At 35.7% G+C, this 15,020-nt stretch overlaps 1 protein-coding gene across 1 annotated transcript in view; it reads left to right on the forward strand.

Annotated features, from left to right (window-relative positions):
- BAZ1A (bromodomain adjacent to zinc finger domain 1A) overlaps positions 1-15,020 on the forward strand; it is an 84,242-nt gene that overhangs the window by 12,849 nt on the left and 56,373 nt on the right. The gene's annotated exons all lie outside the window — the stretch shown is intronic.

Consider the following 15,020-nt stretch of genomic DNA (forward strand, 5'->3'; position numbering starts at 1 on the left):
CTGGAAGGCCAGTGCATTGAGTTATAAATCACCTTCCTTCTCTTTTGTATTTACTGTATAGTATATTCCATTACATGTAAATTTCATCTTTATTTAAAAGTAAAAAAAATTAGATGAAGATATCTACTGTATTCTCATTATATTACATGATAGTTTAAATATACCTGTTTTTCTTGCTGGTTTCAGTGGCTCCTTTGATGAGGACTGAGTTTTGTGTACTTCACTAAGGTCTTTTTTTAACTCAGGTCATCAAGAAAAAAAAGATCTTTTTATGTATGAAAATTTAAGATGGTATTATAGCCTTCTTTACTTTAGTGCAGTAACTATAAAATGTTTTTTGACCGTTTCTTCCCTTTCTTTATTGACCTGAGTGCAGTTTTTTTTCTACACTTTAAACTCTAGCAGTCAGAAGTTATTTAATTATGTTCTTTATTTTATTTTGGAGAATCATCATGAGTTTGTATGTAATTTCAGAATATCTTAAAATATTATGATCCATTTTAGTTGTCCAGTGCTATTATACATGGATCTTAAAAGGCCAAGAGATGTTGTCCTGGCTGGGTTACTCAGTTGGTTAGGGCATCATCCCAACACGCCAAGGTTATGGGTTCAATCCCTGGTCAGGGCACATACAAGAAATCAACCAATGAATGCTTAAATAAGTGGAACAACAAATCTACATTTCTCTCTCTAAAAACTGAAGAATGTTTTTGAAGCCAAGAGATGTTTACATTAAGATCTAAATTTGTTTGGATTTGACTTTGATAAATAATTGGGTAATTTTTTTATTAATTGTAGAAGTAACGAATGGTAAAAATTGAAGAATTTTTTGTGTCTAGTGACCTTTGGAAAAAATTATATCTTTATTTTGGGGGGAGAGATTAACATGTCACCAGTAATCCCACCAAAAACATAACCTTTTAAAAAGAGATCAAATTATAAATACATTTTCGAGTATGTTTTATGGTTTTTGGTGATATATTTATAAAACAATTTTTTGTGTTTCAATCTACAGTATATCAACAAAAGGAGTAATGGGGCCATGTTAGGGTACCAGGACAGCTTTTTTCTCCCCCTATAGTCATTGTTTTTATTCGACTTATGCTAAAAGTATTTTCTAATTTACAAATCACTGAGGTACATTAAACTTTAACATTAGGAATATAGCTTACATCTAGAAATGTAGTGGTTCATTGTGTTTTGCACAGTTTCTGTTGTTGTTACTGTGTTTTAAAAGTGGACTTTAGGTAGTTATAGCTGTTAACTCTAGTAGATTAGGGTGCATTGTAGAAATAGGAAATCTGGGGATCACAGTTTTACTGATTATTATTCATGGGGAAGCATACCTCTTCTTGCTTAAGAAGTATTTAAATTATAAAATATAAGAAATTGGTATTTCTCTGCAAACTTTTAAGACTTAATTTTTATAATATATGTTGGCCATTCTTAATCTTTGTGTGGGAAAGGAGAAATTATGAGAGACTCCTTGGCTTTCTGCCTTTGGCAACTGGATGGATGGTAAGATGCAGAAGCCCCAGGAAGTGGTATTATGAGTCTGGCCAGCTCTGCTTTCATCTCAGATCCAGATATTTCTGGTTGCTCTGAAACCACGTTTCACATGTTGCTTAATGATTCATAAGTGTTACTTACAGAATAGACACTGGGTTGGGTACTGGGGATACAAAAAGGGTTAAGATGCCCTTCAAGATTCAGTTAAAAAAGAGACAAACATTTTGACTTGCCAAGTATTAAAATAAGTAAATGTATGAGTGTAATAATTCAGGAGCATCCAGGCCAGAGTGCCATAAAAGCTAGGCCTGGCTTCCCGACATTTATACTAACACTAGATATTTTAATGTTTTAATCTTTGCCAAATATGATGATATCTCAAGTGTTTATTTGCTTGTTCAGGTCCTTTGCCCAGTTTTCTTTTGGCATGTTTGTCTTCAATAGATATATAAGAGCTGTTTATTAAATACTACGCATAGCCCTGGCTGGTTTGGCTTAGGGGATTGAGTGCTGGCCTGCAAACCAAAGGGTCGTGGGTTGGATTCCCAGTCAGGGCATGTGCCTGGGTTGTGGGTCAGGTCCCCAGTTGGCGGTGCAAGAGAGCAAACACACATTGATTTTTCTCTCCCCCTCTTTCTTTCTCCCTTCCCTTCTCTCTAAAAATAAATAAATGAAATCTTTAGAAATAAATACTAGGCATATTATACTCTATTTTACTGTTGCAAATATTTTTCCATTTATTTTTTTTTGTTTTCTCTAAATATGCACTTAATATAAAATTTTTTTTAAATATGTGTAAAACAATAGTGATATCATTAAGGAATAAAGAATAAAAGTGCAATCGATATTCAGTGCATTTACCACTTGATTTGATTTGATTTGATTTGATTTTTGTTTAGATTGTAGAAACTTTACTTTTTTCCTTTTTTTACTATTGTGCAATTACAGTTGTCCCCATTTTCCCTCCATTACTCTCCCCTGCCCTACCGACTCCCACCTCCACATTCAATCCTCCCCCTACCCCATTGTCTTTGACCATGGGTCCTTTATACATGTTCCTTGATGACCCTTCACACTTGGTTTTAATAGAATACTTTTATCTTTGATTTTTGTTTATAGTTTGAGAAAAGTTACATGTTTCTAATTTTATAGGGGGGCAAAATAGTGTGATAGTGAAGGATCTAGGCTTTGGAGTCTGACTTTTTGGACAATGACATTCTTTCAGACTATTATGAGACTGAAATGAGAATGCGTTGGGGGTATGCATTTTGAATTACTTACATAAATGGAATACAGTAGTAGCATTTTGTGGGGGGAATAAGGGTGCTATTGGCTCAAGAGATTTGTATGTAAGTTAGTATTTTTTCTCTTATCAACTAGCTTTTCTAATAAAAATTGCATTTTATAATTAAGCTTCAAGCCTGACTTAAGATTTCTGCTACTTTAGATGCTAAGTTCCATTTACCCTTTTCACTTAACTTTCAGTTAAAATAACTTTATCACGTGAACTTGGCTAATGACTAGATTTCCTTTGGTTAGAACTGTGACTCTACCACCTATTAACACTTGCACAACTTTTGGGCAAATATTTAACATCACCTATCTGTCCTTTGCATACTTAGTAGAGTTATTGTGAAGATTAACTGAGATGCTGCATGTGAAGTGCTGGGTACACACCAAGTGCTCAAAAAAAACAAGTAAAAAAAGTCAATTTTTTCCATTCTGATTTTTGAGTTCTCTGACATGCTTATAAACTTTTATTCTAACTGTAGTTTCTGAGTTTTCTGTTTGGGTTTTTGTTTTTATAATTTGGATTCTAGGGGGTGGTGGAAACTTTAGGGGGCCAAGAAAGCCCCCTAAAGTTTCTTACCAAGTCAGTGACCATTCCTGTGTTCCTGGCACCTTCAAATACTGTGTAGTGCTATTCTGTCCTGAGGACAGTTTAAGATGACCCTTTTAATTTGTTCTCTTGCTTCCACATGTGGTGGTGAGGGTATCTGGCCCCCTTAAATAAGCCACAGTCAATAGTCTTGATTTCATTATTATATGAGTAGCTTCCTGTGCTGTTTTCCATAGAGATGTTTTAAGGCATAGTATGTGGGTACTGGCCATCTTAATCTCCAGGCTGCTATAAACCAGTCTAATAAAGATCTTTTAAAATTAATGTTAGAAAATGAAACAAAACCAAAAAAACCCTTTCCTTCTATTATATTGGTATGGGGAAATGACTTGGCATGATGTTTTTCATTTGGGATGTGTTCTGGACTCCCAAGGATATATATATATATCACTCTGGCTTCACATCTACTTGTGTGCCTTTGGGGGTTGAGTTCAATATTGAGACAATGGTCATGGTAAGCCCTGGCATCCTGAAGAGATTGGCTAGGGTAAGCCCAGCTTCTATGATGAGAGAAACTCCAGGTTGAATTTCCTAAGTATTCCTGTTGATTTTTATTTGTAGGCTCTTTTGGCCTTTCTACCTGGCAGTGGCATGAAGTTTATCATCAGGGGACTTATTTAGAGAAATAAATGGATTTTCCTCAGTGACTGAGAAATAGCAAGCACTTATATGGGGCCCGCTAGTATGAGATATCTGTGTTTCCCCTCCCACCTTTCACTCTTCATCCTTTCTCCACAGAATATGAAGTTACAAGAACTTGCTTAAACTGCATACATTTTCATCTCCCTCTGCCTTTTTTTGGTTGTTGTTAAATGAGCTTTATTAAGATATAATTCACATACCATAAAATCTGTCCATCTAAAAGGTGCAATCAGTGGGTTTTAGTATATTCCCAAGGTTATGGGGCTATCACCACTATCTAATTGCAGAATATTTTCATCACCCCAAGAAGTCCTGGACTCTTTAGCAGGCACTCCCGATTACCCTCTCCCCTCAGACTCTGGTAACCACAAATCTATGATCTGTCTCTGTGGGTTTGCCTATTCTGGATATCTCATATAAGTAGAATCATAATATATATCCTTCTGTGTGTGGCTTCTTTCACTTACTACATATAATGTTTTAGGTTCATCCATATTGTACAATAGCATCTATGAAAATTTTACCTCTTTTTATTGATAAATTCTGCTGTATGGATCTATTACATTTTATTTATCTGTTTATCAGTCCTTGGACATTTGGGTTGTTTTTGCTTTGGGGCTATTATAAATAATGCTATTAAGAACATTCATGTACAGGATTTTGTGTGAATATATGTTTTCAGATGTCTTGAGTATTTTTCTGGTATTCTAGTAATTGCTAAGTCATATGGTGACCATATTTAGCATTTGAGGAACCTCCAAACTGTTTTCCAAAACTGCTGCATCATTTTACATTCCCACCTGCAAGGTATGAGAGTTCCAGCTTCTCCATATCCTCACCAAGTCATAGGTATGGACAGTTTGTTATTGTCCATCTTTTTATTGTGCAATCCTACCATGTGTGAAGTGTTTTCTCACTGTAGTTTTGATTTGTATTTCCCTAATGAGTAATTATGTTAAGCATCATATAATGTGCTTATAGATCATTTGTATATCTTCTTTGGAGAAATGTCTGTTTTGGTCCTTTGTCCATTTTTTAAATGGGGTTATTTATCTTTTTATTATATAGTTGTAAGTAAGCATTTTTTTAGAATCAAGTCCCTTAGTAGATACATGATTTACAAGTATTTGCTCCATTCTTTGAATTGCCTTTTTACTTTCTTGATAGTTCCATTTGCAGCACATTCTCCCTTTGTTTTTAACCTTTTTTTAAAATTGTATTTATTTATCTTTAGAGGGGAAGGGAAGGAGAGAAGGAGAGAAGTATCAATGTATGGTTGCCTCTGGTGTGTCCCCTACCGGGAACTGGCCTGCAGCCCAGGCATGTGCCCTCACTGGGAATCGAACCGCGATCATGTGGTTCGCAGGCCCGCGCTCAATCCACTGAGCTACACCAGCCAGGGCTGTTTTTAACTTTTGTTTCTACTTGTTCATAGCATCTATCTTTTGTTTCTGTCTCTGTTCACAGTATTAATCAGTGTTCCTAAAGACTGCTTCATCCATTAGACTTAAATTTACTGGAAAGAGTATGCTAAATCACAGAGAAATGGCATAAATAGGGGTTTAATTAGTTAGTATAGGCACTCTGGATCTTCTCACCTCAATATTCTTTTCTTATTGTCTCATTACCTTTAGGTATCCCCTCTTGCTTTCTTCTTGCATCTTACAAGTATAGATTAGGTACTTCTCCCCCCACCAAGACTTTCTGTTTTGAAATAAGCAAACAGATTCTTCTAGGAGATCCTTTGTCATTGCTATGACAGAGGGAGTAAAGACAACAACTAACTAATTGACTGAGCCAACAGTTTAGTTCTCTACCCTCCCCATCGTGATTACCACCCAACGTGCCTGCATATCATGCTGACATTAGTTCTCTGCTCCTTCCTTAGAACCTAAAGGAGTGAAATGTATGGTCATGTGAAAAAACATTACACTAGGTGGGAGTCAGGTCTAGTAATTCTGAAATACCTACCAGATGTTTTGTATACACATTATATCAGCAGATATAAGGCAAAAACTTATGTTTAATTTACAGATGAGGAAACAAAGATCCAAAGAAATTAAATAACTTTTTGTAATCATTCAGCCTGTATGTACTGATCTCCTGCTATTAACTTGTACTGTTCTAGGCCCTGGAGATAAAGCAGTGAACAGAACAAAGTCATGGAGCTTCTATTCCAGCTTTACAAATAGTGATAGGATTTAAATTCAGATATGGCTGACTTACAGAGCCATATCTTTCTCTTTTTTTATTGTTGTTAATTATAGTTGTCCCAACTCCCCCTGCCCCCCCTTCCCTGCCCATTCCCCCTCAGTCAACCCCCACCCTGTTGTCCATTACCATGGGTCCTTTATACATGTTCCTTGACTAGAACCTTCTCCTTCTTTCCCCCGTTATTCCCCTTTCCTCTGGTCACTGTCAGTTTGTTCCTTATTTCCATGTCTCTGGGTCTATTTTGCTTATTTGTTTGTGTGGTTCATTAGGTGAGATCATGTGGTATATGTCTTTCACCACCAGGCTTATTTCACTTAGTGTAATGCTTTCCAGTTCCATCCATGTTGTCACAAAGGGAAGGAGTTCCTTCCTTCTTCTGCTGTGTAGTATTCCTTTGTGTAAATGTACCACAGTTTTTTTACCCACTCATTTTGTGGTGAGCACTTGGGCTGTTTCCAGCACTTGGCTATTGTACATTGTCCTGCTGTGAACATTGGGGTGCATAGGTTCTATTGAATTGGTATTTCAGGGTTCCTAGGTTAGTCCCAGCAGTGGGATCACTGGGTCAAAAAGGAGTTCCATCTACAAAGCCATTTCTTTCAAGGTATCACTATCTCCTTGGTTTTAGATTCTGCCCTTTATGATTAGCCATATGGCTTTGAGCAAGTAATTTGAACTCTTTAAGCTTTAGTCTTTTTCATCTGTTAAATTGCCTCACAGAATGAAATGACATAATAAATGTGAATTTTAAAAGCTATATTATGTAATATTGTCATTTGAGTTAAGTATCTTGTATGGGGCAAAGGGTACATGGGAAATCTCAGTATCTTCATTTCATTTTTGCTGTTAATCTAAAACTGCTCTACAAAACTGAAGTCTTTATATTTAAAAAATTACAATCTCTGCTTATTAAGATTGAACTTTATCGTTTTTTAAAAATCTTTTTACCTATGAAGATTCATATATATCAGTACAAAACATGAAAGCCTACAGTGCATTTCCCAAATCCTCCCTTCAGAGATAACTTACTGTCAAAAAGTTAGTGCATAGTTTTCTTCTGTACTACACCAAAGTTTTAAAAAACAGCAAGCAGCTTTCTCACTTAGTGATGGTTTGGATGTCTTCTTGTGTCAAAAGATGTAGATGTACACCATTTCTAATTTGCATAAACTAGATAAACTATCAGATCCTAAAAAGCTTACTTGTAACATTGCCTTTTTCTGAGGATGAAGAAAGTTATTCCTTCTGCTAGCCTGTGTGAATTCTCTCTCGAAAATAATAAACTGCATTTTCTTCTAGATAATCCCTAACTTTGGTTGACATACCTTTTCCCAAAATAGTTTTCTCTTTTACAACCTGAGTTAGTCAAGTAAACTAGCAGAATTGGACTTACACAAGAGTTTCATGTGAAGCTGTATTTTTCCAAATATTATCCCAATACTGTTTAGATTTAAAATTTATAATTTAAAATGTTATCTAGTCAAGAAGGTTAAAAAAACATTGTTCACTTGTTTTTAGAGAACTGCTTTGTAAAATAAAGATTACAGATACTTTTTAATCTTACAAACTATATCGATTTTGGAATTGAATAATAACCAGTCAGCTAGAACTCTTATCTGTTGAACTCTTAAAGTATGTCCCCTGTGGCCATGTTGCATTGGTGGAATTCTTTAATCACTTCAGTCTAATGAAGTAGGAGAAAATTAAGCATAAAAACCTATTATACAAGAGAGTGGGCACTTAGTATATATTAGAATTGGAAATGAGAAAATGGACTTTTTATATTACTAGCTTAAATGGCATTAGTGATTCATAATTAATTAAAATGCATTAATATTTAGGACAGAGAAATACTAAACATACTGAGAACATAATAGGAACAAAAGATATAAATGAAAAAGTGCAGTTATTTTTATTTAAATGTACATACTTGGGTGTCAGTAACTGAGTCCAGGTGGGATTAACCAAGGAGAAATTTTTACATTTTGAGAAAGAGCTTCTTAACTAGAAATGGGAAGGCACAAAAAAAACATAAATTAATAGAAAGAATTAAAAGCAAAAGTCTTCTTATTTTGGTGCAAAAGATAGTGTAGAATTTTTATCAACATAAACTTATTATAACTCTTCTCAGAAAGAAGGCTTTCTATTGGTCAGCTTCTGGCCAGCACTACTGACCTTCTAAGGTCAAAATTCCTGGTTCTCGACCAAGGAGAATACTAAGAAACATCCTAAAATTGCTTTCAATCTTTAGTTCCCAATGAACCTAATATGTTGATAATGTAAATTTTATTAGAAACAAAAAGGAGGCTATTTGGGACAGCTGGGAGATTGTTTTGTTTTTGGAATTCTCAGTCAGAGTGGAAGCATCTTTAGACGGGTACTGTGTTTGTTGTGTGCACCAGTGACCTGTACTCACAACCTAACCGACTCCCAAATTGTCAGCGCAAGAGTAACAGTTACAATTTAGAATCCTTATGTGCTTGCATAATAACGTAAATTGGGAAGCCATCTAGAAATCTTTCTAATATCCTAAAAATTGTGATTTGTTAGTTGTATGTATAATAATTTTTTTGCAAATTCTTCTTTTTATGTACTGTATTTAGATGTGTAGAAATCAACTGACTTTATTCGATTTGACCAACTCAGGTTGTAAAAGAGAAAACTAGTATTTTGAACTTCTTTAATGAAAATTAGGGACTTTAAGATGAATTTTTATAATGTTTATAGTTGAGAAGGAAGACTGGAGAACAGAACTCCCTTCGCGTAGTTTTTGCATTACCCAAAGCTCTCTGGCTTGTCTTCTGGTAAGTGTAGACTGTACAGGACCAGTCAGTGCTTCAGTGAGATCCAACAAGTAGGCCTTCTACGGTCTGCCAATCTCATATGTGAAGCTATATGAGAAGCTCATATTTTCAGAAAAGCAATAAATGTTTTTCTTTTAAGTTAAAAAAAGAATTTAAATAACTTAAAAATCAGTAGGCCTTTATCCTACTGATCCTTTATCCTTCTAATAAAATCTTTATTAAAGTACATTACTGTCTCATACTGTAAAATTCACCCTTTTTAGTGTATAGTTATGAATTTTTACATCTACAGTCACCTGACCCACCACAGCAAGACATAGAATAACATTTTTATTACCCTTCCAAAAAGTTTCTTTGTGCCCCATTGTAGTCAACCCTTGCCCCCACCTCCAAGCCTCTGGCAGCCACTGATCTGTTTTCTTTCCTTATAATTTTGTCCTTTACAAAATATAAATATAAATGGAGTCTTGGATCTATTTCTGGACTCTCTTATCTATCTGTATGGCTATCCCTTTGCCAGTACTACAGTGTCATTATTTACTGTACTCTGTTAGTAATACATACAGTATATATTACTCTTTCATTGATTTTTTTTGGTGTGAAATGAGTGTTAATTGGAGTTAATGCTTTTCTTATATTTATCATTAGCATTTTTAAATTAAACTTTATATTTTGAAAGAACTGTAGATTCAAATGCCAATTGTAGAAATTATAAGACCTGGTTCTCTGGTACATAAAGAGTCTTGGGGGGGGGGCCTGCGAACCAGATGATCGCAGTTCGATTCCCAGTCACAGCACATGCCTGGGTTGCAGGCAGGTTCCCTGCAGGCCAACTCCCAGTAGGGGACGCATGAAAAGCAACCATACATTGATGTTTCTCTCCCTCTCCTTCCCCTCTAAAGATAAATAAATAAATAAAATCTTTAATTAAAAAAAAAGTCTTGGGGGGTAAAAAAAAGTCCTGGAATCATTCAAAATGAAATATTCTTTGAGTTACTTTAATCAGTTAGTCTAAAAAGTGAGGTGTTACACACAGAACACCCTTTTCTTATTTCCTCTTCTCCACTTAGGAGTAATCAACTAAGTCACAGTCTTGCCTGATATAGCAGGCTCGTTAACTAGTTTCCTCCACTTAACATGAAATATCACATAACTTCCTTTAATTTGAGTTTTTAAACTCTGAACTTCAAACTAAGCAGGTCTACTCTATATCTGCCTGTAAAGTTGAGGTTATTATGTAAGCATAGCATTAAAATAAATGTTTAAGAAAATAAAATGTCACTGAGGCAGCCCAGGAGAGCAGGTATACAGTGTGCCGTAGATTCCATGTGCTCCTTTTTAGAGACCCAAACACAGAGGGACAGACCTCCTCTCAAGTAGGTCTCCCGAGGTTTCTAGTTTTCTTTCCTTTTGCTGTTAAATGTTTATCTTTTACCCTAAATGCCTTGTAAATAAAACTTCTGCATATATTTCAATTCTAGAATGTTTTATAATTTGCTATTGCTTTAATTAGCTTGTATTTTGAGATATAAGTTGAACTGTGACTATTAACACAAAATAAATGACTATTAAAACAGAAACAACTTTTTAGGGGAAGAGATATATGCATATACTATTCCAAAATATTCTCATAAATGGCTGTTTCCTTATTTAGCTTGTCACTGTTACAGATTTGTGGCTAACTTTTGCTGTGTCTTCCTTCTGTTCTTGCTGCTGTTTCACTCGGAAATGAGTTCAAGTAGTTGACACTTTGGGAGTTTCTCAGTCGAGAAGCTAGACTTCAATCTCTGAAATACCCTGGGATCAGCTGTCCCCCTCAATCCAGTAATAGAGTGGGAAATTGGAAAGCCAATTGGAAATTGGCTTCTGAGTCAAACAGTTAAAAAGTTGGCTGTACTGTTACTGGTTTATATGACTATGAGCAAATAATTGAATCTTTCTGACCCCAAATTTCAACTCCTGAAAACTGTGTAACTTGAGCAGAGTTGATATGAGGAGAGAAATATGTATAATTTACATACTTATCTGGCACACAGGAACTCTAATAATAATCAGCTTCCATTCTGTCCTCAAATAATTGAGTATAACTTTAATTTAGAAAGTTTCTGTACTCGTAAAGACCCACTTAATGGGGTTTTTTTTTCGTGATTCTTTAACCTTTTTAGTGATCTAATCTTTGGACTCCCTAGAACCAAGAAATTGTAGCAAGTGGATTTGAAAAAATAGACTAAGTATTTTTGGAAATCTCGTAGAAGGTGTTGACACCTTGTGTGGTTAACTGAAGTTTAACTAAGCATTAGCAAAAGGCCTAGCCTTTATTGAATTAACAAGAACTGATACCTATGGTTTGGTGTGGTATAAAGTTAATAGTAGCATTGATAATAACTAGTATAATTTATGAATAAAACATCTGCTACATTCTAGGCAATGCCCATATGCTATACTGGTCTCTTTCTCCATTATTCCTCTGTCGGGGAATTGCATTTCTAGCTGTTAATTGCCTATTTGTTTTAAATAAGTTTGTTCTTAAGTTACTGTAGCTCTTTGGGCCTCACTGGGGTCATGTACTATGCCCTTTAATGGACTGTCAAACCCTTTTAGGCACCATCTCAACCATATCTGCACCCAGAGTAGAGCCATTTACTTTGTTTATTCCTTGTGACCGCCATCACCACTTAGGGGACTCAGCTGGGCTCTGGCAGTGAAAACCATCTCTTTTTCTAACTTGAACTCCCTTATCAGTTTCACTGAAAAGCATTCTTTATCATCTCCTGGAACTCTGAGCTGTTTGATCCCTGGAACTGATACCCAGACACTTCAAAAGTGGGTCCATTTGATTCTTTGCATATTTTTGTGTAGTTCATGTCACTAAATTACAGAACCTATTTGTTATTATTAGTCTACATAATTACCTAACAAGTTTTGACATGACTTTCTGTGGTTGCTCTTCTTTAGAAATACTGGTTTAGTTCTATTAGCCAGTGGTGAAAGTAAACCTTCAGTTCTTTTGACACAATTTCTATTTGCTGCCAATATAGTCTTGGTAATTGAGCTTTCTTAAGCTTCACTTTTAGCATAAAAATTTCTTTTTAAAATTGTGGTAAAATAAACATAAGTTAAAATTTACCATTGTAACCATTTTTAAGTGTTCGATTCAGTGGCATTAAGTACGTTCATGGTGTTACATAAGCATTATTACTATTTCCAGAACTTTCTTATCATCCCAAACAGAAACTGTACCCATTAAGCAATAACTCCTTGTTTGTCCCTTATTCCAGACCTGGTAACTTTTATTCTATATACGTTCTGTCTCTATGAATTGCCTATTCCAGATACTTTAAATAAATAGATTCATACAATAATTGTTCTTTTATGTTTGGCTTATTTCACTGAGCATAATTTGTTCAAAGTTCATGTTGTAGCATGGACCAGCCTTTTATGGCTGAATAGTATTTCATGGTAGGTGTACATGAGGTCTGTCCAGAAAGTATCCAGGCATGTATGTGAAAAATAGAGACACTTATTAAAGAAAATACAAGATACACGAATCATTGTACATAGGACAATGATGCCTCAGTCCCCTTCAAAGTAAGCACCTTGGGACCTCGTACAGTTCTCCCAGTTGCCATCAACTGCCCATTGTATTTTCCTGAATCTCATTGACTGTCTGAAATGTCTTCCCTTTCAAACGTGATTTTAGTTTTGGGAAAAGCCAGAAGTCACAGGGCACCAAATCTGGGCTGTAGGGGAGCTGGGTGATCACCAAATCACCAGGGTGATTTGATGTTTTGCCAAAAAACTCTACATAAGACAGTAGAGTAAGTGGGTAGCGTAAGCAGGTGCGTGTTATGATAGAGATGCCAATCACCAGTTCATAGCTGCAGCCTTCTGAATCATCTGAATACTTTGCATAGAGAAATGTGCAAGCTTAATGCAAAATTTCCTGCAGATTCATTGCTCTACTTGCTCAGCCATTTTGAATCAAGGGCAACACAGTACACATGCTCACTCAACAGCATCTACCACCCGCACTGACTAGTACAGTGAAGTCATCACGGTTCACGAATGCACATTCCAGTCTACTCTCCTTGGCTGCCAGGTTACATTCATGCTGCACAAACTGTTCTTGTTATATTAACAAGGGTTGGACTTTTTCCCAAAAGACATTGTGTACAACATCGTGTTTATCCATTCATCTGTTGATAAGCACTTGATTTGTTTTCACCTTTTGCCTGTTGTGAATAATACTGTTATAAACATTGGTATACAAGTATCTTTTGAGTTCTTTTTTTTTTAACAGTGTCACATATCTTTAGTTTTTGGTGCTCTGACTGGGAATTGAACTAGTGACCTTTCAGTTTGCAAGACAGCACTCAACTCACTGAGCCACACCAGCCACAGCTTGAGTTCTCATTTTCATTTCTTCTGGGTGTGTACCTTGAAGTACAATAGCCAGTCATCTGATAATTCTATGTTTAATCTTTTTAGGAATCACCATATTGTTTTCCATAGCACTGTACCATTTTACATGCCTGTGGGCAATGTACAAGGGTTACAGTTTCTCTATATCTTCACCAACACTTGTCATTTTTCACAATTTTTTGTTTTTTTAATAGTAGTCATGTTAATGGGGGGGGAGGCAGAAAACTATATTTGACCAACAATAAAAAATAAATTATTATAAAAATAAAAAATATAAAAAAATTAAATTATTTTTAAAATTAAATTATTAAATTAAATTACTAAATTAAATTATTATAAAAAATTAAATTATTATAAAATAAATAATAGTCATGTTAGTGGGTATGAGTGGATCTCATTACAGTTTAGATTTTTCATTCCCTTTATGACTAAAGATTCTGAATATCTTTTCATGTATTTATTCCTATTTGTGTCTTTTTAAGGGAAATGTCTGTTCAGGTTCTTGAACCATTTTTGAATTGGATTGTTTGTTTTATTGTTGAGTTATAAGAGTTTTTTACATGTTCTTTCCTCTTTGGTGTTTTGTAAGATTTTGAGAATTGGTATTGATTCTTTAAATACTTGGTAGACTTGGGGGGGGTTGGTGGGGGGAGGTTGTAAATTACTGATTCAATCTACTTGCTAGTTATACATCTTTTTAAATTGCCTGTTTTTTCTTGAGTCAGTTTGGGTAGTTTGTGTGTTTCTAAGAATTTGTCCATTCCACCTAGGTTATCCATTTTATCAGCATATAATTGTCCATAGTATTTTCTTACAATCTTTTATAATAATATATTTTATTGATTATGTTATTACAGTTGTCACATTTTTTCCTCCCCTTTATTCTCCTCCACCTTGTACCCCACCTCCCACCATCATTCCCCCACCTTAGTTCATGTCCATGGGCTGTACATATAAGTTCTTTGGCTTCTCCATTGCCCATACTATTCTTAACCTCCCCCTGTCTATTTTGTACCTTCCATTTATGCTTCTTATTCCCTGTACTGTTCCCCCCATTCTCCCCCTTCTCCCTCTCCACTGATGACCCTCCATGTGATTTGTATTTCTGTGATTCGTTCCTGCTCTAGTTGTTTGCTTAATTCATTTTTGTTTTTGTTTTTTTAGGTTAGGCTGTTAAACAGTGCTGCTTGTTCAGCTCTTGCTGGGCTTTCAGTCACTTCCTCCACTACCCACAAGCAAATTGGGCCCTTCTGGTGCTGATTCCTGGGTGGATGGGTCTGTGTATGTTCTAGGACCCTGTGGGTCTCTCCAACAAACTCTCCTGTGAGGCTGGGAGTTTCTGCTGCTCCAACCCCTACAGGTTTTTTCAGTCAGAGGTTTTGAGGCTTTATTTCCCTGCACTGGAACCCTGGGTTGCGAGGTCTGTTCCACTCCACAGTTGTTCCCCCTGGCTTACCTGCCTGCAAATGTGGGACCACCCACTCCACCAGCCGCCACCTTGCCATGAATCCTCTCCACTCTGTCTGCCC

The sequence above is a fragment of the Sturnira hondurensis genome, unplaced genomic scaffold (assembly GCF_014824575.4).
Source record: "Sturnira hondurensis isolate 20B ecotype Veracruz unplaced genomic scaffold, ASM1482457v3 Scaffold0008948, whole genome shotgun sequence".
NCBI lineage: Eukaryota > Metazoa > Chordata > Mammalia > Chiroptera > Phyllostomidae > Sturnira > Sturnira hondurensis.